We start from the raw sequence: 23,601 nt of genomic DNA on the forward strand, positions 1-23,601 counted from the left end.
CACAAAGGTGAGCCTCAGCGTTCCGCTCAGGTGCAGACCGAAAAGCAAATAGGCGTTGCAATGACAAAAGGAACCCCACCGAGTTACTTAAAAAACAATAATAATAAAATAATAAAATCCAAGGGGGGAAAAACAAAAATGCAATAGAAATAGAATGGGGGAAAAAATGACAACAATACATTTTCTTTGAGAACAATAAGTTTATTTGGGGATTTTATCTTATAGGTCCAAAGAAATAACACATTGTGCAGTTTTTTCCTTTGAATACCAGAATTTTATTTATCCGAGAATTTTTTTGCCACGGAAAAAAAGTTGTGGAAAAACAAAACAAACTAGAATATATCTTTTTTTTGAGGTACAAGAAACCTGACCTTATTCTCCCTCCCCAAAATTCCGTGCTAGTTTCTCTCTTGAAATAGTCACAAAATACTTTTCTCTGCAAAAAAATAAATGAATAAAAAAAAAGCAAACATTTCTTAAAAAGACCGTTGACTTTTTTTTTTTTTTGTTTTTTTTTTTGACCAAGACTGCATTTTGTCCCCTCCTGGAATTGTCACAAATATTTTCATCCTTGAAAGGATGCACAATTTTGAAAACAAAACAAAAAGGACATTTTCATTTGACACTTTATTTTCCTCCAGAAATACATGCAAAGGTTTCCCCCCGAAATGGTTTTCATTGAAAAGCCCGAGCGCAAGTTTTAAAGCTTGCTTGAAAGCCTGACCTGAGCGTGAGCCTTGATTTGAAAGTTGAATGTGCCGTAAAAGGCCGAGTGACCCCGGCTGCTCGTCGTCTTAAAAGCCCGACGGAGCTGTTGCGGTCCGTGGACGCGGACGACGACGACGACGACGTCGCTCGCTCGCTAGCAACATCAACACCGCCGCACGAGTCTTCATACATGTGCGACACACTTGTCAGCACACACGCGTTACCTACTACTTTGTGCACGGGCACGCACGCACGCTGCCACTATATAAACGTTCCTTGCTCGCACTTTTGTAGCCGTCTAAAATGTCTGGCTTCGAATGAATTTCCATTCAAACGTGCTGTGCGATTTGCCTGCTGGTATGTCCCGTCCGCGCGGGCGCTCGCTCGCTCGCGCGCGCCCGCCCGAGGACGGCGGCAGATGTCCGTTTGCTCATTAGCTCATGAGGTGAGTTTGACGAGAACAAAAGGCAAAACATGTGCTCGCTCGACACGATTGGAAACACGTTTCATCAAAGTGTGGCTCGGCCGCACTTTCCTTTGGAGCTCGACGCCGCACCCCCCCCACCCCCACCCCCACCCGCACCCCCTCCGACCCCCACCCCTCGGTGAAACGCGACCGGGCGGCCTTCCTTTTCAGACCCTGGCTCGCCCCAAGGCCAACACGGCGGGACAGAACTTGCGGTATAAAGCCCCGACAAAGTCTTCATCATTGAAAAGGCTTTGAAGCGACCAAAAACGAAGCGGCCTCCTGGCAGTTCAAAGAGGCGGCTTGGGCCTCGGGATGCAGCAATCTCCAACACCAGCCGCTTCTTTCCACTAGCGGTGGCTGTGGATGTCGCATTTTTGAGCCAATCGCATTCCAGCTTGTATGTGTTGCCGTGTCATTCGGGTTGGTCAGGAAAATGGTTTCAAATTTGGCCAATCGGGTTCCGGCTCGTACGCGGCGAGAAGCTTGCTCATCCGGCAGGGCGGGCCTCCAAACTGAGCCGCTGCTCCTCCGCGTTGAGAGGCGCCGGATGAGGTGGTTCTGGCATCTGGTTAGGATGCCTCCCGGGCGCCTCCCTGGTGAGGTGTTCCGGGCACGTCCCGCTGGGAGGTAGTCCCGGGTCACTGTGTGTCTGCGTTTGTTTGGGTTTTTTTTCAGCACACACGTCTGTGTGTGTGTGCGTGCGTGTGTGTGTGTGTGTGTGTCTGCACATTTGTATTTGTGTCTGCCTGTCTGTCTTTTGTGTGTTTGTCTATGTGTGTGTTTGTGTGCATTTTTGGTTGTGTCGGTTTGCGTGTGTGTGTGCCTCGTTGCGGCTGTGCTTGGGGAGTTTTGATTTTGACTCAATAAATGTCAAAATGACATGACAGTAGATGTTTTATTTTTAGAACGATCCATCCATTTTCCAAACCGCTTCCCCTCCATTTAGCTTTTTCAAAAGGACCATACAACTCATTTAGAAATGCAAAATTGAAACTGATATTTGTTGTTGCTGGAAATTGCCCCACTTGAAAATGATTCTGGACAAGAAAATACAAAGTACACTTTGCTGTTTTTCACAACGTAAATTTAAGAAATGAAAAATGTTGATTAGAAAACAGGAAATGTGTTATGTTGTGTTTTTCAGATTTCTATTGTTTAATAAAAGCCCTGCGTCACTTCCAGTATGACCCTGCAAAAAATTGCTCCTTAAAATGAAGTCGTTGATTAGCAAAACTACTGCTCAAGGAAAAAGTTCTTTTGAGCCTCGGCTTGAAGCGAACGTGAAAAAGGCGGGCAAAATATTAGATAAAATCAAAATGCGGAAACAGGAAAAGGTCGCACGCATGCACTGCAGCTCGTTCTCACGCCAAGCGAGTATCGATTAAGAGCAAGAACTGCCAAATGCCTCACCCGGCTGGAAAGCCAACTTTGGAGCCGTAAACCTTTCTGGAAATTCTCATGTTAATCCCAAACCCTTCATTTACAAACCTAACCATGACTTCAAAGCAAACCCTCATTTAAAAAAAAACAAAAAACCTGTTTGAAGCCCTAACCAGGCTTGAAACCCTAACCCTTGCTCGATGTAGATTTACACTTTGGCCTCCAGGGGGCCCTTGTGTCCATTTCCCGTCCCTTCTCAACAAACATAGCGTCCAATGAAAGCACATGTTTTTGACTTAAAGAGGGAGTGACCGTGCTGGTATTTTGTTTTTTCGGGGGACGTGTTTTTTGACCGCATCATTTCGACTCAAGCCAAAAGAAAAACATTTGCGTAACGGCCTTGGCTTACTCTTACAAAATGTCAAAACCAGGCCACAAACACATGCAGGTGATGCTTTATTTATATTTCTACCTTACTCGGGATGAAAACCAAAAATGAAACCGCAGTATAAAAAAGTCCAACTTTCTTATTTCCCTTAAAGTGGAAATCAACCCAAACAGATTTTCTTCAAGAATATGTTCCCAGCAGGCCCACTGGTTGAAACGCGGCATTCTGATTCATTTTGCGTTTGTGGAATACAAATGAAGTAGCAAAATGCGCTCGTTTTCAGCTATCTGTGGGGCGGCCATTTTGTCTTCTGTCGACCGAAAATGACATCAAAACTGCTCACAACCACCAATCACGGCTCAGATTCAGAAAACAGGTCGGCTGTGATCGGTCGCTGTGAGCAGTTGTGATGTCATTTTCGGTCGACAGAAGACAAAATGGCCGCCCCCACAGATGGCTCTTGATGGGCGAACTAACTCTTATTCCACAAACACAATATTTATCAGAATGCCGTGTTTCAACTAGTGGGCCTGCTGGGAACATATATTCTTGAAAAAAATATGTTTGTGTTGATATCCTCTTTAAGGGAAATAAAAAAGTTGGACTTTTTTATATTGCGGTTGTTTTTGTTTTCATCCTGAGTAAGGTAGAAATATGAATAAATAAAGTATCACCTGCATGTGGTTGTGGCCTGGTTTTGACAATTTAAGCCAAGGCCGTTACGCAAATGTTTTTCTTTTGGCTCGAGTCGAAATGATGCGGTCAAAAACCACGTTGCCCCGAAAAACCAAAATACCAGCACGGTCGCAAACCAGGGGAAGGAAATCAGCGACTCCCCTTTCAATCTTTTTCTTTTCACTATTAAGTGAGAAACCAGAAAAGTCAACCGAAGAACCTTGGGCCTTTTGTGGTCATCTTTGGGCCTTATCGAAAATGCGTAGTAATAGGTACGAATGCAATGTCAGCATTTCGAGGCCTCCCAAAAATCCTCCCCAAAGTTCACTTTGGCTTTAAAGCGCCCTCAGGTCAAACAACGGCTGATCGATCGCAACCCACAGAGGGGACGGAGGACACTTTGAAAAGACTGCATCCAAATCTTGCTCAATGGCCGGGAATTGAACTCCGGTCGAGTCACCGGACTTGGACTCTAGTCGACACCATTCGCTGATTTGCATGACTCGCGACCCGCATGGTAAAATCTGGACAGACTTGAAATGGGCGACTTGACGAGTCGTCCTGTGTTCAGTTGAGACTCTGTCTTGTTTTGTTGTGTTTGTTTTTCAAAGAAAGCTTGTTTTTTCGCGCGGTGCCCGCCGCACACCGGGCAAGCCTGCCACAGCGGCGTGCGACGCTCACTCCATGCCCGCGGCCAACGTCTGTTTTCGATGCCCACGAAAAGGATTTGCTGGCTTGGGCGGCAGCTGTTCGCCTGTTGAACATGTGCAGTCGTGAGACGCGGGAGCCCCGAAACTGCCTCGTTCAGCAAGTCTCCAAAGATGTTTGGAATCCAGTTTTATCGTTTGGGTGAAAGCGGCACAAAGCCACATGCAAAGTTTGCGACGGGCGGGCAAGAGACACAACCTCCGTCACGCGTCGCTTCACCTTGAACGTCTTTTGTTTGCTTTGGAATGTCTTTGAGCTTTGGCCCCTCCGTCCCGGTGCCATTTGCTCTTCTTATCGTCCCCAAAAGGAAACGAAGGTTGAGTGGTGAACGGGCCCAGATTATTAAGGAACGATCAAACTCTGGAAATCGGAGTGGCCAGCCAGTTCTCTTCCTGCCTTTAAGTCGCTGCTACAAAGTCGCGTATCCTCGCTGGCGTTGAACTCAGCTTGAGGGTCGACTTTTGTCCTTGTTGTTGCCTATTTGTGGCTTTTTTTCCTTCTTGGCTTTGTGTGCAGCATTTTTGGTCGGCGGCGTTGTTTTTGCAATGCTTTACAAACTTTACAAGTTGGCTTGGATCTTTCAGATGCTGGTAAGCTAGCTACTGTAGGTTAGCTTGACAGTGTAGCTCAGCATGAGCTAACTAAATGTCAACTCAAGTATACCGTTAAAAAAAATAAAATAAAATAAAAAAGGGATTGCTGTTGAAGCGTAGACATGTATGCATATGATCCACTTTGAGTTCTTAGTGATCGTGAGCGCGTGTCCGCCATATTTGATGTGGCAAGGCCCCCGTACAGTAATGCACACCAACTTGCTAGAGCGACAACCTTGATAATCCATGTGTGTCTCTCATTCACCATTTAGACACACTCAACATTCACAATATTGAGTGGATCTAGAAAGATCGTTCCGAATGCTCTAAAGCGGCTGGCCAAATGGACAACTCGGCCCTGAAAAAGGCTGCCAGTCAATGTGTTAGCTAGCTGTTTCCCGCTGGCTATATGTCAAGCTATTTCATTCAGTCATTCTCGAGCGAGCAATAAAGGGGAAGAATGCGCCGCGCCGCAGCAGTCGAAATGTACTTTCCGTTAAAACGCCACACGCTGTTGATATCATGTTGATGAGCGGAAAGAGAGCAAAAACTGGAGGCGCTATTTCCAGCGCAGGAGAATACGCCGTTAGGTTATGCCCGAGACCCAATCGGCTATCTCGCTAGCTCGGCGGCTAGCTGGCTAGCGATAGCCGTCAAAGGCTGCGATGCATCAAGGTTTGAGCAAAACAACGCAGCTAAACATATATCGCCAAGCAACCGGCTGATTGCAAACGACCTCATCGCAGTTATGCGCGCTGCCAAAGCGACTGTTGACAGCCTCGTATTTCACTGTTCACACCAGTGATGGAAGCAATTAGGCAGTGATCTATGTTGGCGGGCCCAAATAACTGACGTAATAAACAACTTATTTGTTGTTGCGTTTTCCTGTTAACAAATAGATGGCCCTTGTCGTAGACAAACAATATGACACTCGTTGCATTCTTGCTAGCACAGCTGGGATTACCTTCGGTCGGTTGATCACAGAGTCGCAGCCGTGATCTACGGAGATCTACGTCACTCCCTCTTGTGTGATGTTGACGAATAAAACACACATTTTGATAGCTTGGCACAATGAAAAAAAACGGCGCATGAAATAGTTTCCCTATTATTAAAGCACCATTAAGCAGAAAATTAACGCCTTGTAAATTAGACGCATCGCATTGAAGGGGGTTTTTATGAAGCTTGACAAACTCAAATGAAAAAAAAAAGGCCAAGTGACAGTCATGCTCATAAAATGAGAATATATAAATCATACTCTTTGGAGTGTAACTGTATACTTGTCATTGAAAAGAAACGTGTTCTAGTACAGTCATAATCATAAAATTGAATACAGCAGATCCCCCACATATGCTTTGTAACCCGCAATTTTTTTTTTTTTCAAAAGGTTTTCATTTTTGGCTGGGTGGGCAACCAAACTCTTCGTATAATAATATGATAACTGCATTATAAAAAAATGTGTGTGTGTATATATATATATATATATATATATATATATATATATATATATATATATATATATATGTGTGTGTGTGTGTATATATATATATATATATATATATATATATATATATATATATATATATATATATATACATATATTTATTTATGTTTGTGTGTGCATAAATGGGTGATATGACTGCTTAAAATGAGTGTCACGATCATGACAGGCCTGTTGGCTGGTGTTAGTTGTTGACTCGTTTAATATAAGATTCCAGTTCTTCGCTTCCCCGTCTCTCAGCCGTTTCTTGTTTGCTAAACTTGTGCAGTCAAGCTTCTGTATTTATTTGTTTTTTTAATTCCCATCTGTCTTTTTTGCCTTTCTCACTAAACTTGTGTGGTTTAGTTTGTGTCTCTTGTTTGTATCCATTTCTTATCTGTGTAAGTTTGACTTTGCATGGCTTGGCGCTACTTTGTTTATTCGTGTAGTGTTTCCTCCAAGATGGCTGACGGCTGCAGTTATTTCCTTTTGTTGAACTTTTGTATTGGACCTTTTTAAGTGTTGGCTGCTTAGTTTGTTTGTTTGTCTTTTTCCATCTATTTTGGTTTGTCCTGGTTTCTGTCTGGGTTTTTTGCGTCAACACCTTTGTAAATAACTGTTGTTTTATTTTCTTCATTGTGGTTTCCGCACACTGTCTAGTGCTCCCTTGGTTGAAACCGTTTTATCGCTCATTCTTGCTTGTGCGCTTTGTGGTCCTTGTGGTTGTTAATATGTTCCTTTTGAGTGACGTATCAGGATCATGACAAATCAAGCCCTTGTCTCTCCATCTCTGAGTGGACTGAAAGCACGCAGCCGTCAACTGTCCGTCAAATAGCACTGCTCCCACTTGAAAACACGGATGCCAATTTGTCTCGCGTCTTTCTGATGCCGACGCATAACAATGTTTGAGCTGCAAAAATGTAGCTGCTTAAAGCCTCCGGTGGCTGATCCATGGTGAGGGTTTTCCCATGCCGCAACAATACGGCGCTCTAAAGGTCAAAGGGCACGGGCAACCAGTGTAGGTCTTTGGCCGTGCTTCCTACGTGGAGAGATTTCTCTGAATCTTTTGATGATATTATGAGCCGTAGATGAGGAAATCGCCCAAATCACTTCCAGTTAAAATTTGAGAAAGGTTCTTCAACTGTTGGACTATTTGCTCCTGCACTTGTTCCCAAAGTGGCGAAGCCCATCCTTGCTTGTGAAAGACTGAGCCCACCACAGTCCTGCCCCTCACTTGTTTCCCATTAACCCCTTCACCTGTGGAATATTCCAAACGTGTGTTTTGGGAGCATTCCTCAACCGTCCCAGTCTCTTCTTGCCCCTATCCCAAACAATAAGGTTCACGAGTTTGAACATTAAATGTTGTGTATTCAACCGAATATTGCTTGAAAAGCATTTGCGGATCACTGCATTTATGTATGTTTGACACAACGGCCCGACTTCATTGGAACTCCGGTGTGTGTAGTGTATTTCTAAACAAACTTCTGAATGAACTTGACAGAGTTTTAAACATGGGCTTTTATGCTGTCAAAAACAACGTGTCCTTGTAGCTTTGCTAACGGTGGGAAATAACTGAAAAAATGCAGAGTTGGTTGATGATAAGTGAAAAGCTGCACCTTACCAGTGTGTTTTTTATTATGTTAGATTAGATGGAGAACTTTTGAATCCCATAAATTAGTGGTTGTAGTCTGGCACAAGACAACACATTGGCCACAAATGATTCTTGGAATCGAAAACTTCAACAATACCCTTGAATAATAGCATATATGGGGAATATGATGCGCCTCCAAATTTATTTTGACAAGGTCATTAATGCTTCCCAGTTCCAGTTCTACCTTATAAGACCCCAAGATCTCAACTTTAGTCGACTTCATTTCTTTTGTTTCTACGTCTCGAAGGAAGTCCCAAAAAAAAGTAGTGGTGCTATTTTAGTTTTGATAAAGTAAGGAGTAGAAAGTACCGATATGTTTTCAAATTTAAGGAGCATACGCGGTCATAAAAATCCAAACTGAAGTTCACATACGTGAAAAAAGTTCTAAAGCTGGTATCTCACTGAGTTGTGAATGCTTGCGGATGTCGGATTCGCCAACTTTCCTGACAAATGCTGGTGAAAATCAGGGGGTCGCCTCTAACGATGCTACGAGACAATTAGCATCATTCGCACAAAGGTTTGGCAATGTGTTTGCCAAAGACGAATGGAAATTATTGATGACTACTAGGGGCCAACCCAATGAAAAGGTGGGCAGACTTTCCCCAGCGTTCAGCTTTCTGCTGCCCATCATCAAAGATGGATTTTAATGATCAGGAAATGAATTATGCGTAACTCATAAAATTGAACAAAAATGATGATGGCAACGAGCGAATGCTACGCACGAATGGTTGGACATATATTGGAACCATGCTCATTGTGGTCTCCAGCACTGGCCGATAAAAAAGAATTTTGGGCGACACGTCTTACAAACGCTTACGACTCTTTTGCAAAGGCTGTGAGCAAAGCAATGAATTGGACAAGAGGTTCAGTTCACTTTATTGCCCTGAATCTCAGGGAGTGTGGAGCCACTGATTTATTTTTTTTCTTCTTCTTTTCCAGCTGACCTCACTCCTCTAGTAAAGTGCTTATGATCCTGTGCTGTCATGTTCCCAAACCAAGAAAAAGTGTTTGCAACACTGAAAATTGTTTGCGGACATGTTTGTAACCTTTTATGAACTCTGCCGAAACCCGAAATGTGCTACGTTTGTAAGCATTCCCCGCCCGGCGAGATACGGTCCTTTCAACCGTACACTCATTAAAGTGCAGTAAAATACCGCAAGTCAGTTTTTGCAGAGGATGAAGAATGTGTGTCTGTGATTATGTGTGCTGATGTGACTGTTTGTGTTGAAATAGACGCCGCTTAGCCCCTAAAGGCCTAAAGCGCCTGGAAAAACATCTCTCTAAAGCCTAAGGGCAACTTTAGAATCACCCTCTGAAAGTGTTCACGGAAATTCAACACCAACAACATAATTGATGTCTCGGCCCCTGTAGCAGATAGAAACATCATTCCCAAAGAATTTGACAGCTTAGACACGTGGCTTTCACACAGGCCTGAGTTTATTCATATAAACCTTCAATATATATATATATATATATATATATATATATATATATATATATATATATATATATATATATATATATATGTATTTTTATTTTTTTCTAAAAATCAATGAACTTCACTCAAGTGATGACTGTAACAATTTTTTGAGTGCCCTTACTTTTTCAGTCAAAAATACAAAAATAAAGTCAGCGCAAGAAAGGCACTTTGACTTTCACCTTGACATCTTTGCCCGAGCTGGAGTGCATTGGGTCTGGTCACTGCAAATATCGCTTTCACTAACGTCCAGAGTTCTTCTGTAAAAATCTGCGAGGACATTTACCTTCAATTTTTTTCTACCTGGGGCGCAGTTTAAGTAACCTCAGCGATTCGAGTGGTAATGACCATAAAACCATACCATAATTACCAAATCCTGGTCCACATCGTCGTTGTCTCCAAACATGCGTCTTAACCGTACATCACGATCGACTGGTTCCACTGCTTCAAAGTGCTCAAGCCCGTCGTCTGTATCACTGCCGTCACTTATTTCAGAGCTGCCAGCGATCATCTGCGTCCGGCCGGCATTACTGCCCGAAAAAATTCCGGACATCTTCCGAGGGCTCGCGACACCGTCGGGTGTATATTCTGATGAATTTCATTGGTTTAGAGACCGAGAATTGGTTAAAAAAAAAAGGTAGGAAGACGCAACAGCGCTCCCGGCCGAAATGGGTTCCAGCATTATAACGCCGCTACGTAGAATCTTTTCGTTAGCAATGGCGTTCCCCACTATGTGTTAGCTAGCAGACATAATGTGGCAGCTTGAAGCCTCTTTTTTGAAGAATTGTTCACTTCTGCTTAGTGTCGAGTGAGTTGAGGTCACCACAATGCGCTTGTGTCGCCACCAAAAAAATTCCCAAACGACAGCTCGTAATTTGAAACGCAAGTCGGGAACACTCGCATCTGGAGGCACTTCTGTATTGTGATTTAGCAGTAGGAAACGAGTGAATGATTCGCAATGGCATTCGCTCGCCTCCTACTCCCTAAAAATAAATACTCAGTTCAGCCAACTGGAAAATGGACTGAAGTATCGTAGCAAATTGTTTGTCCTTGAAATGCAAATGAAGATCTTTGCGCCCATCGGAGAGAATCCAAGCCCATCTTCGGTTTCATTTTGATCCTGGCAGCCTGGCGCTTAACTGCCACCAAATTCCAATTCTATTCTTAGCCTGTTGATGTTTCGGAGAAAAATTAGCACTTTGTTATTGACAAAGGGCCCCAGTGAGTTGTTTGATGACAGCGCATTGCTGTCAAACTCTGAAAGTAATCACATTGATGTTGGCCATCGCCAACATGTGGAACATCGCCTTCATTCCACGCTGTCAACGATCCGTGACCAAGCGTCAATCTGCGCCAACAAACCTGGGACAGTTAGATCGGAGAGCCACACTCTTAACCACTTGGTAACAGCCAGAAATTCAATCTTACATGATATCATCCAGTCCCCAAGCTTTGCTGTCATGTTCAGACATATTTTGGGAGCGGCACAGACTTCAATTAAAAACAAAAGCTTCAAAATTTCACTCATCACGCACGCTTCAGTGAGTCCGCTCTGTGTTACGACACACAAAGTGCCGTTAACACTTCAACAACCAACGCAGAAAGGTTTGTGTTGGTTAATTAAAAACGGCAAGATCAACAAATTTAGATTAGATTACAAAAACACAGGAGATCTGTCTGTCATCTGCCTAGCAGTGGAAAGAAATACCATACTTTCTTAAGATGGAACCCAGGGACATCACATACGATGAAAACAGAAGGGGCCCTAAAATTGTACCCTGTGGAACACCAGCCGACAAAGAAGAAGCTGCCAAAAAACTGAGAACGTGCTTTCTTAATGGGCTTTAGTGATTGGTCACGCGGGGACATTAATTGTCCTCCAAACTCCAAAATGTCCTTTTCAATAATATGTCCTATGCAGCCCCACTAGTTTAAACTTGGTATTCTGATTAATATTGTGTTTACGGAATACTAATTAAGCAGCAAAATCCACCTGTTTTTGTCCATCTCGGGGGGCGGGGGACATCACAGTTGCTCAGGTAACAACCAATCACGGCTCACCTTCAGAAAACAGAAGTGACAAAATGGCCGCCCGCTAAGATGGCGGAAAGCGGGTGGATTTTCATGCTTCACTCATTTTCCACAAACGCAATATTGATTAGAATGGCAAAGAATTTTTGGGGTTGACATCCACTTGAAGTTTGTCCTTTCAAAGCTTGCGCAATGCACATTTGACCATGCGTTGTACAAAGTCATTTATAGCTAACATTTCAGAAAAAAAAAAATATATCCGCCTGTTGCTGAACCTTAACCTAACCCTTCATTCATGAATATCACAACATATATTACTATAATTACATTATGTTAATGTTATGTTATTGTCCTTCAATTATTATTATTATTATTATTATTATTATTGTTAGTATCATCAGACGGGAGCAGGATTATTCGGTAGGGGGAAAAAAAAAAAGGTTGGACAGTCGTTTTGAATGTAGCCGACCTCCGAAATGCAAAGTGCATGGGAGTTGTTTTCATCGGGATGGGACAGCATTGTTATTATTATTATTATTATTATTATTTTTCTCTACGGTCCGGGCCTGTGAGGCGATGGGATTTTTTTCTGTGGGAGTCGGGATGGGACGGGAGTGAAAATGCACTCCTGTGTCACTCTCTCGTTTGGAGAAGGCGCTGTGATTAGTGACGTGTGGTTTAGTGCTCAGTCTTTTTGCACGCCTTGCTGCTTCAAAAGTAACAATTGGTTGAAGGCGAGATGTCACTTTCTATTTATTTTTGGTGTTAATTATGTATTCATTTATTCATCTGGATTGATCTCGGGAATTGTGAAAGCGGCCATTGTTGCAATCACTTCCTGGAAAGCACTCCCATTCTCTCCCGCCCCCCCCTGCCCAACACAACTAATCCAAGCATTTGTCACATGGTGACAGCGGAAGCTTAACTTGTCCTCCTCTATGCGTCCGTCCACAATTGACGTTCTTTTTCGCGCTCTGTGACCGTCGGTCGGAATGATAATGTTAGTCGTTACTATGATTAATGTTCACATTTTGTCAAATGGCAACAGTAACCTCGTGAAATGTTATCACTGGTTATTGGAAAAGCCTAAAATGGTGAATAAACGATCATCATGATTGCCATTATTGTTATTGTTACACTATTCATTATACTGGACCTAACGGCAAATAGTGAAAATGAATTGATTGCATTTTCCTTCCTTCCCATGGGGAAGGATGATTTGAGAGGATTTAATAGAAAAAAAAAATCATTTGGAATGACTTCATTCCAACATGGCTTGCATCTGAACCCAATGTTTTAAGCCAACATTGATGGTTTATTTTCAAGGTCAAGATAATGAGGTCAGTTTACCACATACTTGAATACTTGAAGTACTTTTAATCTCAAGGCAGCCCTGTGGTATTCTTCTACTTATCATTCAAATTCATTGTGATTACAGTACCGTTTGTATTGATATGATTTCCAGTCGATGTAAATGGTTAACTTGAGGAATGGATTGCGGCGGACTTTCTGAGGTTCCGGTGCACCAAAAGGTCCTACAAGCAATGTATTCAATGTCACGTCGTCGGCGCTCTGGAAAGGCCGGATCCAAACGTTCGCTCTTTCTCCAACAGACTTTGTCGGCTTCACTGGCACAAAGTTGGCGAGTGACCGGCCGGCGCCGCGCACTCGCAGCGGCCCCTCCATTCGTTCGTTTCATTCTGAGATCCGAGTGAGCTCATACTACAAATGAAAGTTGCGTCTCAAGACACCAGCCTGGTTCCCATTTTGAACAATCAGTACAAAATTGCTGCAGCATAACTGGAAGACAGCAATGGCCCTCGATTAACCCCCCCCCCCCCCCCACCCCCCTAGCCTTAGACTGAAACGCTTGAGGAAGGAACAAAAAAGGGAAAATGGCCCAAAGTGAGCAAATCTGCCTTGCTTGTGCTGACATTTGGTCTTAGTGCCTAATTTTGTCGTTGTCTTGAATGAAAAGGACACTGGGCTTGAAATCTGACAGTCGCATGTGAATCAATGGACCTTTGACGGATTGGAAAACGTCTTTGCAGCCTTCTACGATGCGTGTTTGTGTAACCGCGGCCGGAGTTCTTGTCACGGGCGTCACGTCAAGGCTGTGGGGAGCGGGCGCCCAGAGCCCCATCAACGGTGGCGCTAATGTCATGTCATGCTAATGTCATGTCGAGTCACGGAAGTGGCACGTAAGCGGCGGCTTTCGTGTCGTGTCAATAAACCGCCAGACGAGGGGCCGAAAGGCGGCGTGTCAGTGTGGCGTGTTGTTGCCCTGTTAACAGCGTGGTCCCATCTGCGGTCTGCATACTTTTCCCTTTCCACCCACGCCCCCATCCGCCGGGCTCCATCCCGCCCCCCACCCCGAGCAACCCTGGGTGCGCAGCCCACCCCCGCACCGCCGGCTCCAAATCTTCCCAGCAGATTGTCAGCTGCGAGGCGAAGGTAGCGGCCGCTGCCTGAGCTCGGATAAAAAGCGGAATGGGAGGGTCGGCCGGCGGGACATTCGGGGAACCAGTTGGCCAGGACGGACGTGAGCAACCCAGCCACCAGAAGAGCGGGAGCTGCAACCGGGACTTTGGCCGCCACCGCTTCAAAAGACAGCGCCAGTCAGGTGAGGTCCATCTGGTCTCCTTGTATGCGTCAACGACCCAACGCCACCGATGGAAGCACTTCTGCCAAATGGACGAAACGTGACCGTTGGGCGGAGAGCACGCCCGCCCGACGCTTTGGACAGACGTTCCGGCACTGTTGCGCTGGCTGGCACCTTTACGGAGAGCTTTTCTCTCCGTTTTGCACAAAGTTCCGGCAGCTCCTGCGCCAAATTCCCACACTTTTACGGCTCCCTGGCGGCAAGCGTTGACAGCTGGCGGATTGTTTCGAGCTTCTTTCTGAGATTTTCTCTTCATCTTGTGAGAAGCTCCGGCTCCTCCGGCATTGCTCTTGCACTTTTATGGCTCCCCTGCCGCAAACACTGACAGGATCCTTTCAAGGTACTTTGAGAGCTTTTCTCTTAGTTTTGCAACAAGTCCTGGCAGAGTTGCGCCACCTTGCGCCTCGACTCAAACCCTCCGCCAGGTTATTTCGAGCTCCTTCTTAGGGGTTTCCCTCTATTTTGCGCACATTTCCAGCAAAGTTCTGGCTCCTTTGGCAGGGTTCTGGCACATTCGCCACCCAAAAAGTGTCTGTTTTGGGGCAGAAACGTACTCGGCTTTGTGAGACGTCCCGGCAGCATTCCTTCTCCTGCGGCAAGGTTCTGACTCCTCTGGTGGAGTTCCATGTGATCCGGCGGCATTCTGGCACCTCTTGGAAGGTTTTCTCTCCATTGTGCGAGACGTTCCTCCTCCTCCTCCTCCTCCGGTGTTCAGTGTTCTGGCCTCTTTGGTAGAGTTTGACTTTGCCTCACCGTTACGGATCCCCCGCTGACAAGACAAAACGATGACGAGATCATTTCTTTTGAGAGCTTTTCTCGCTGCGTCGTCGGACGTTCCTCGGGCACCGTGACAGCTCCTTCGGCGCCAACTTGTGGCACTTTACGGCTCCCCCCCGGCAGGAAATGCTGAGAGCTGCTGGATTGTTTCGATTGTTGCTCCGGCAGTGTTACGGCTCCTTTGCGGCTCGGAAACATTGAATTCTCCCAGGAGGGTGCACCCTTCTGGCGACCCCGGCTAAAATGTTTTGTCAGCTGCCAGATCCTTTGAAAGGTCACTTGAGAAGTTGCCACTGCCTGCTGAAAGCCTCTCGAGGGTTTCAGGTTTTTTGGAGAGGTTTTCTCTCAGTTCTCTGAGAAGCTTTGGGGCTCCTCCGGCACTTTTCCCGTTGCCTGATGAAATGTTGACAGCGGTCGAATGCCCTTTAGAGATTTTTGAGGTTCTTGCTGCCAAGGCAGAGTTTGGGGCTCCTCTGACACCTTAGGGCTCCCCCAGCTCAAATGTTGACAACTGCTTCTTGGTTGCGAGCTCTAATAAGACGTTTTTTTTTCTCCGGCGGCAGTGCGCCGACATTCTAATGGCTCGGTTTTCGGTTTGGTGGAAGCTCCGGCAGAGTTCAGCCTCCTCTGGCAGCTTCCGGGAAGTTTCCGTCTCTTTCGGCACCTTTAGGGCTGCGCGGCTGCAACTGATGACACGCGGCGGACGCGTTGAGCGGCTTTCTCTCCGTTTTGCGACAAGTTCTGGCTCTCCTGGCACCTTTGCGGCTCGCCATCTGCAAACGTTGACGGCGGCCGGAATGTTGCAAGCTCCCTTGAGATTAAGACGACAAGTTCCATTAGCGTCGGGGCTCCTCTGGCGGCCGGTTGCAACTGTTTACAGCGGCCCGATTGTTGCAAGCTCCTTTGTCTGCCGCAGAGACGCGCACGGCGCGACGCAGGCGAACGCGCCGATCCTCAGGGCGCTTCCTCAATTGACACCCAGTTTGATATGAAACTTCACTTTAATTCCAAATTCAAGCTTTGACCCCCCCCCCCCCCCAAAAAAAACCTGCATTTTTTTTTAATTGATGAAAAGCTAACATTCAAATAATTCCCGACTGCAGATTCCAGCACATCCAAATAGAAGGAAGAGCCCCCCAAAAAAGGAAATAAAAAAGGAAATTAAAAAAAAGGAAATTCAAGTTTGTCAAAACCTGATGTTTCATTCTCTATGATGTGATTTGTTTTTCAAAATGTAAGCCAGTTGGGAGTTATAATCAAATATTGTTAGTCGTAAATAAAACGACAAGCTAAAGGTGATTTATGTGGCTTTAAAAAGCACTGGATCCATTTTCAACTCTGCACGCAACAAACTCTGCGTCGGTGCTTTTGTTTCGGCAAGGTTTTTTTTTTTTTGCTTTGTTTTGATTAGTGAAAAAAAAAAGGTAATATTAGGAAATTTAAAAAATGATAGAAACTGTTGTTTTCGTCTCCTGCTTATTGTTGCTTTTGTTTTTCAAAACCTTTTTTTTTTTTTTAAATAAAGACAAAACAAATTAATTCAAGTGATAATTTTATTTTAATAGTTGGACTACTCAGTATGAAATAATCTCATGATATGCACATGTAGTTCATAAGGTGTGTGTGTGTGTGTGTGTGTGTTCTGAAGAAATGAAGTTGTGCTTCTTCACATCAGATTGTAACAATTACAATCATTGCTAATGCTATCCAACGTAATTATTTCAACATGTCTCCTATACATTTGCGCAATAAAATTGCTGCGGTGGTGACTTCATGTGCGATAGTTTTATTTTATGACCCATTATTAGATGGGAAGAAAATACATATTGCTTTTATGTGCTGTCATTTTTCTCATGTGGATGTGGTACCTGACTACAAATGCTGTGTATCCTCTCGGCGCAATGAAATGGAATTTGTGGCTCGGTGACTCTCGCGTGTGTACGTTTCTGTACCATCTACTGCAAAAATGAAGAAGATTTTTTTTTTGTATGCAACCGGCCGGTGAATTAAAATGGAGTAAATTCGACACAGCATTTGTTGTGTGTGTGTGTGTGTGTGTGTGCGTGCGTGTGCGTGTGTGTGTGGAGTGCACAAGATTGAGCACATTTGCATGTTGCGTTCTGTCGCCTTCTCACAAAGCATCTCGACGTCGGATTTGATGTTTGACGGCTCTTTTACGCAACGTTTACTTGCAGTCATCCGTACGATTCTCGTGTGCCGACTTGACACTGCTGGAATTTGCGGCCCATTTACTGTTCTAACGTCTTGTTCGCGTCGTCCACCACGTTGTGCAGAACATTTCGCGTTGACCACCTTTGTCATACGAGAGCAGTAATCGAGTAGCGATTTTAAAGTGCCAGATTTGAAGTCGCGTGCCATCATAATTCATCCAATATTTTGCGCATCACATGTTGCCTAATATTTGAATTACCTTGAATGCTCCACACACCATTGAGCTTATTTGCAAAATATCTGTGACACTAATGACTGCGTGCTGTTAATAATTCCTCGTTAAGGAAAGCAGTGGATTTTGTCACGCAGCACTTGTACATTTGCATGTATTTTCAGTGTAGCATATTGAACGGCGTATGCAGCCGATGTGCCATTTTGCATCATTTCCAATGCACCCTCCCGCCTCATAGCGTATTTGTCACTTTTTCTACTGTGGGCGTACACCTGGAGCGCACCACGTTGACGTCCTTTCCACTGGGAATCCTTTGTTGTCGCATATCACACTTGCAACATTTGTATGTGTACGCTTTTCCATCGCCATGATCTTTCCATCATATTTCATGTTCGGTGGAATGCAGCAAATTGACCGACTGCTTAGCACAGTTGGGATCCTTGTGAGGATAGCATGCGGAGGCTTTCATTGGAATGTTCCATCGAGCTTGAATGTACCATAAGCCCTTTCGATATTTCATCTGGGAACGGAGCCATTTGTCATGGGACCGAACAGCATTTTTACACCCTGTTTCACGTCATTTGCATTTTGTTTAGCACTAACGCACCACATTGACATCATTGTCATATTTAATGTTCTCTGCGCTTTGAATGGATCCTCTTTACACATTTGTTTTAGCAAATCATCTCTGACACGTCCCTAACTCTTTGATACTACACCATATCGACATGGGACGTCCGATTTAATGGAGCTCTGGTGTGCCTTATGCATCCTATTGATCCCTAATGCGACGTTTGGAGGTCATACTTTGTGTTCTATACGCCTCATGTGGTCCATCACGTTCATCATCGCGTTGACATCATATGGAAGTCATTTCCATGGAAATCGCGTTAGCGAGAAAGGAATGAGCACAAAATGGCCTTTTGCAGGAAGAAAATTGCCACGCGCGTCTTTCAAAACTTGATTGGCCAAACGTCAACCTTTGAGCTTTACGCCGCTTTTGCACCGTCGAGGGGATAATCTGGAAATAAATAGGCCTCTGAAGACCCCAACCTCCTCCTCCTCCCCCCCCACTTTAGACCAGGGCTTTTAGGAGGTCCGGAAAGAAATGTTTCCCCATAATTAGATATATTGTAGCGTTGTTTATAATAACCTAAATACCATGGCAATTATACCGTTGACTATTGACTATATGAAAACAAATTTGTCCTTTTTTCCCCCCCCCCCTTCAAAAATGTTGCTCTGAGAATAAAATGTTATTCTTTTTTTCCAAACACACAGATGTGTTGGTCAGAATACAAAGTTGTAATGTTACCAGAATAAAGTCATGTTTTCCAAAATTAATCTGAATTTTCTCAAATGCCAATTCATTTTCAAGAAACCAAATTGTAATGATTGTTTCTTGACAGAAAGTTGTCATCTTTTTTTTTTTTTTCAGAAAAAAAAAACTCGCAATCAAAAAGATGCATTTTGTCAGAATAAAAGTCGTAATCTCAAAAGAATAAAGTCCGATTTTTCTTCAAAATAAAGTCAAGAGTATTGAAAAATGTCACAGAAATTCAAAAGTTGCCTATTTTGAAGAAAAATGGTCATGTTACAATAACAAACAATACATTCTGCATTGACAAAAATGTCTTTTTTATGAGAAAGACATTTTCAATCTTTACGAGGACAAAGATAGGATTAAAAGTCATAAACTGAAAAGAATGAAGTTTGAATTTTTCCGATAGAAAGTAGAGTGATACTTCATTTAACAAGTGAACTGAATAAAATGCTACTTTGTTTTCATAATATGCTGTCTTTTATTCAGGAAAAAAAGGCTTTAATTCTCTAACTAGGGTAGTATTGTCCCAAAAAAGAGATAAAAAAAAAAGAAAAGGACTTGATTTATGTCATTCTCCAAAAACGGCCCCCCCTTTATTCCTGCTGGGACTGGGATGATTTATGTGATGTTCCAGGTTCTGAACAAATGTTTTTTTTTACAGGAGGTTGCAAGAAAAAAATGAAATGTTCACCTTTTTTATTTTTGACCTCTGGGAAAAGATTAAAGAAGCCAAAGTCAGTGAAAGTGGCGTGATCGGCTATGCTAATGTCAGAAGGTGGGGTCCCCAAATGTATTGTAAGTAAGAACTTTTTGTTTTCCTCTTTCGTTTCTTGCAAGTGATTTTGCGCGCACCCCCTGCGAGCGCAAGTTGAGAAGAGGCGCTTGATGAGATCCAGGCTTGCTGGTAATTCCTGCGCTTGCGGCGGCTTTAACTTGAACATCATCCCATCTGGTCCCACATTAGGATGATGATTATTATTATTAGAGTTAGAATTATATTTACTCTTGCATTAGTTTTAGCAATAATTGCCAGTCAGTGACGGGCAGTGGGGGGAGTCGTCGTCATCATCATCATCATCATCATCATCATCAGGTTTGCCACGGGAGGTTTCCCTCAGGGCACCAACGTGGTAGCCCCCGAGGGCCACACTAAATTTTGAACCGTCTATCTGTCTCAGCCCCTCCCAAAAAATCCAAAACATATTCGAACAGATAGCGCACTATCTTGCGCTTATTTTGTGCATCGACATCACTCTGCCCAAAGGGCTTTCCGCAGCCTCACATGCACATGCCCAAAAAACAGAAAGAAAAAGCAAGGGATGGGTCGGATTGTCATCTGTCACACCATCTGGCCGGAACCCCAACATATGAAGGTAAAAGGCTTCTTCGCCTTGCTGGCGTTAAATTTGAACGTCCGCACAAGTTGACCCATCGTTCACATTTATCCCTCTGAGTTGTCGGCTTCGGGAAAGAAATAGACAAGAAGACATCCTTCATATGCGGACGGCGGTAGCGTCTGGAGTTGTTTCCGCAAGCTCCGCAGCAGCGGCAGCCTTTTTTTTTTTTTCTTTACTCGCCATCTTTTTCCTTCGGGGATAAACGGGCAGAATACAAGCAGCACTCGTCTGCCAGCGCGCGTCTATTATTGTCAAGAGCCTACGGTGTGACCCTGCCGGCATGCGGCACGCTATTAGCTGAGCAAAAACATGCCTGATGTCAAATACACGAAGCGAGCAGCAAACGTTCCTGCATCAAGCCAAACATTAATCAGCAAAGTCAGGTTATAGACGATTACGTAGACGGGCCAAAATCCACTTCTGCTTCTGCTTAATGCGTTTTTTTGGGGGGGGTTTTTTCCCCAAAATTTCCCGTCTCCCCTTTATCGCCGCCAAAATGGGCGTCCGTCATAGACGGACCGGTCCGTCGGCTAGGCCCGATGCCCGGCCGGCTCTGCAAAGCGCAGCCACTCGATGGCGCGGTGGACACCATGGAACACAGCCGGAGCACGTGCCGCTTTGAAGCCCAACTCGCTGAAATTGGGTTGACGCTTGCAACAACAAAAGGGAATGGCCTTTCTTGCATTTGCCCCCCAAAAACACGAGTCACTGATCCAGCATTTGTCAAAGTCCCCAAACGTTTCTCTGTGTTGCTTTTCCTTCCCCCAAAAAAGGATAATGAGGGATGCGTTTGCTTTTTGACAGCAATCAAAAAGCTTTGAGCGGAAAACATCCCCGGAGGTTGGGAAAAATATGCCGGCTATCTTTTGTTCCCATCTGAGAAAATAACAAGTGCTCAGTTGGATTGGGAAAACAAACCATCAATGTGTCACAGTTGGATTTTCACCACATTGGGCTTTTATTTATTTATCTGTATTGTTTTGGGGATGGGGACAGGCGTATCATCGGGAAGCACAACATGTGGGACCCGGGATCTGTTTACCGCCCCCCCAAAAAAGACCTTTTGTCACCTCCGCCTTATTCCGAAGCACAATGTCTTCATTTTTTTGCCCCAAAAAATCCACACAAAATGTGCCCCATAATAATGACGCGAAGAATGCTTTGGAGACATTTTTGTCAATTTACGAAAAATATTTTTAAAATTCAGAAATGGCAAGCAGATTGTTTTGTTTTGTTTTTTTTAAACAGCACGTCACTTGTTCCGAATTTTCCATCTAGCAGCCTTTATTCCAAAGTGGAATAAATGAATCCCCCCCCTCTAAAAATTCAACAGGAAATGTGCCCTAACGACAACTTGAAAAAGGTTTTGGGGAGATTTTTGTCAATTTCTTTTAAAAAAAAAGATCACAAGTTGATACAATGCATTTAGACGTTTTTCCCTAATTTTGTTACATTTCAAGGCATGGAATAAATTCATTTTCCCCCTAAAAACACAAAATGTCCCTCCCATAATGACAACCTGAAAACAATGTTGGAGAAATGTTTGATAATTGATCAAAAAAAAAAAAAGTTTTTAAAAGCGTCGTGTGTGTTTGTGTTTTGTGCCCTTATTTGTGTGTGTGTGTATGCATGGGTGTCGGACTTTGTGAACGTTTGTGTGTGTGTGTGTCAATGTATTTATTTGTAATCTATATCTGCGTCTGTGTTTGTTTTTGTGTGTGTGAGTGCGTTCATGTGTAATTGCGTGTTTCTTGTGAGAGCGTGTGCAAGTATTCAAGAGAGACTTTTTTTTTTTTTTAATATTACTATAAATTTTGGACAATATTTGTCTTCCTCTTATATTTCTATCCCTCTTTGTGGTCAAATTGTAACAAGAAGTTCAGCGGCGAGCATCACGGGTTGTCAGCATGTCTTGAAAAGCTCAATGAAAATGGAAACAAAAGCTCCATATGGTTTTCTACAGTCAACGATGTTTTCCAAAATGACAGAAATGCTCAACTTTCACACATCTTTCTTTGATTCCAACACACTTTAAAATTGATTTATTTTCGGCCATCAGATTTAGTAAAAAGGCCCCTGCCGATATGCGTCAAAATCGGCCAATAATCGATCCATCCCTATCATGCATGTGTGTTTATTTTGAGTGTGTGGGTAATGTGTGTGTTTGTGAGTATAAAGTGTGTGGGGGCATGTGCGCGCGTGTGTTCATGTGTGTGTATTTCTTGCGGGTGTGTGTTTGAGAGAGAGCAAAAGTGGAGACAGTCGCGTCTCGGAAACAAAAGCATCTCTAATTGAATGGGAAAGCGGGTGCGTTTGGGTCTTTTATTATTGGCGGGGGGGGTTTCGAGGGTGATTGAAGCGCCTAAAAGTGATTTGCAAATGAGAAGCAGGCCCGTCTTGGCGCTGTGATCTTGACACATATTTATCTCCCGTCTGTGTGTGTGTGTGGGTGCGTGCGTGCGTGCGCTGGCTTATTGTCTTGCGGTGTCAGTCACCTCTGATAAAAGTTTTCTTTTGGCTCTTCAGATCTGCAAAGAAAGAAGCAGCATGATGAGTGTTTTCTCTTATTCCCTTCAACATTTCTCATGCTTTTGTCATTTCTTGTCACTTTAATGCAGACTTCATCACTATTTGGGGGTTTTCTTCTTTTTTTTTTTTTTCTTCATTCCTTGTGAGGAAAAGCAAACATATGGGACATTAAAAGTGCGCCCCAACCCCCCCACCCCGTTGCAAAAGAACCCGCTACATTTGCACGGCTGCCGCAGCGTGAGGCGAGACAGCTAAAAGATTTGTTCTCGAGCCGTTTTCAACACTTCAAATTGGTTAATGGTGCAGAAAATGAGCACGCACGCACGCATGCACGCAGGCAGGCGGGCCGGCCGCTCCAATGTGGAAAATTTGCTCAAGGAGCATATTCGGACATGGCAGGTTTTCATATGAAATGGATCTGATGTCGAATGAAACATGACATGAATGTCTTTGCTGACCCGTGTTCTAGGGAAGGGTATTACTGCCACTCGAATGCTCGGCAATTTTGATTTGCTTAAAACCCAAAAAAATCGCTTCCTATAATGAGTGGTGTGCAAACTGTGCATTCTGTTTCAGTGGCTTACGACGGTTGTGAATATACCTTTGGTGGGGGGGGGGGGGGGGGGAGTCTCCGCCTTGTTACTAAGGGTCATTAGCATTTTATTCGGTACCTGTTTTGTTTTCTGGGTTTGGTCAAAATGGCCGCCCCCTCCGATGGATCAAAACAGGTGGTGGCTTTTGCTACTTCATTCGTACTCCGCAAAAGGAATCTGAATATGGTGTTTGCTCGATGACATGGGCCGATTACGCCAGTTGAAACATCGGCCAAAGTAATCGTCCAAATGGCTGCCGATTGTTTAGTCTTTTTACAGCAGTTGCTCGCAAGAACAATCCCAAATCCAACCCAATGTCACTTGATTTATGTAGCGCGCCATTATCGATTGGCGCACA

General features: G+C 44.1%; 1 protein-coding gene across 5 annotated transcripts in view; it reads left to right on the plus strand.

Moving 5' to 3' along the window:
* The window catches only part of asip1 (agouti signaling protein 1), a 41,410-nt gene that overhangs the window by 6,593 nt on the left and 11,216 nt on the right, over positions 1 to 23,601 (plus strand). The window contains exon 1 of one of the 5 annotated variants that reach the window (XM_086041511.1): positions 19,449 to 19,628. The exons of the other annotated variants lie outside the window; for them this stretch is intronic. The gene's annotated coding sequence lies outside the window, so the exon portion shown is untranslated. Of the gene's footprint in view, positions 1 to 19,448; positions 19,629 to 23,601 lie in introns of those variants that run through there. 5 annotated transcript variants of the gene reach the window in all.

The sequence above is a fragment of the Filicampus tigris genome, chromosome 9 (assembly GCF_054856515.1).
Source record: "Filicampus tigris isolate MCC_2025a chromosome 9, RoL_Ftig_1.0, whole genome shotgun sequence".
NCBI classification, from domain to species: domain Eukaryota; kingdom Metazoa; phylum Chordata; class Actinopteri; order Syngnathiformes; family Syngnathidae; genus Filicampus; species Filicampus tigris.